General features: G+C 41.7%; 1 protein-coding gene across 3 annotated transcripts in view; it reads right to left on the bottom strand.

Annotated features, from left to right (window-relative positions):
* Positions 1–1,452, bottom strand: part of UBE3A (ubiquitin protein ligase E3A) — a 31,295-nt gene that overhangs the window by 10,376 nt on the left and 19,467 nt on the right. The gene's annotated exons all lie outside the window — the stretch shown is intronic.

Below are 1,452 nucleotides of genomic sequence, written 5' to 3'. Positions count from 1 at the left end.
GTGGAAGATGAGGCAGAAAGAGCCTGCAGAGATGAGGGAGGGTACGTCCTACTGACGGACGGAGGCAGCACCCAGCAGACACGCAGACGTCCTGGTCCTTGTGTGGGAGACACCTGGGCTCTGGGTTAGGACAGAGGAGTCCACAAAACTCAGGACGACGCAAACCCAATCATCTCAGCACAAACAGTGGAAGATAGACGTCTGGCCTCAAAACTGTTCACCATATAGTTCTTCGTATTATAATACAAACTCAAGAATTAGGTCTTCATATCTATGAAGCCATAAGTAAAATGAATTTCAATTAAAAACACACGCAATGAACAGGAAAGCCTCTGATCTACCCGCACTCAGTGCTCATTACGCCCTTTCATGGGTGAGAACCGTCCACTTCTAGGAGATGAGGCATGCGCTTGCTCATACCTGTCCTCTTAACTTCTCAAACGTTATCGAAACCTACCATTTCAACGATAATCCTTTCCCAATATTTCTTTGTATGTACTGAATAAACAGTCATTACGAGATGAATCACAAAGTCACACTAGATTCCTCTCTGCTCTAAAAAAAAAAAAAAAAAAACCTCCCTAGATTCTAATGTAAAATATTTGCACTGCAATTTGTTGTTTTATGTATCTGAAGCTTACTAACAGCATGCCTAACTGATCATCCACCTGACACTCCCTTTAAATGCCTTCTGGCTGTTAATGAAACAGTCATTACGAGATGAATCACAAAGTCACACTAGATTCCTCTCTGCTCTAAAAAAAAAAAAAAAAAAACCTCCCTAGATTCTAATGTAAAATATTTGCACTGCAATTTGTTGTTTTATGTATCTGAAGCTTACTAACAGCATGCCTAACTGATCATCCACCTGACACTCCCTTTAAATGCCTTCTGGCTGTTAAAAACATTTTTTAATATTCCAAGATAGAATATTTAAGGGTTTTCAGGTTATTGGCCATTATTCCAACTAGAATTTCTTTTTACTTATTGTCTAAAGTTTTACATATGTCTCCTTTTTCCCCAGACTTACCCCGCCCCCGCCCCCACTAGAATTTTAAAAATATCTTTGAGCAGGGCAAACCTCACTGGAATACGCGTATTGGAGTCCTAAGGTGACTACTATAGGTTAACAGCACTAGTTTGGACGTTCCCGTGTGCCTGTACACACACACACACATACACACACACACACACTCATGAGTCAGGTCAGTTGCCCTAGATCAGTGATGGCGAACCTATGACACGTGGTGACACGCGAACTCATTTTTTTGGTTGATTTTTCTTTGTTAAATGGCATCCTATCTAATAATAGACAAACATGGTAATTAACCATACCTCCGCTATGCTTCCCATTGGCTAATCAGGGTGATATGCAAATTAACTGCCAACCAAGATGGCAGCCAGCAGCCAGGCAGCTGAAGCGAACAGGAGGCTTGGTTGCCCCAGTGATGG

The sequence above is a fragment of the Myotis brandtii genome, unplaced genomic scaffold (genome assembly GCF_000412655.1).
Source record: "Myotis brandtii unplaced genomic scaffold, ASM41265v1 scaffold4517, whole genome shotgun sequence".
Taxonomy (NCBI): domain Eukaryota; kingdom Metazoa; phylum Chordata; class Mammalia; order Chiroptera; family Vespertilionidae; genus Myotis; species Myotis brandtii.
This window is presented reverse-complemented; position numbering and strand designations above follow the sequence as displayed.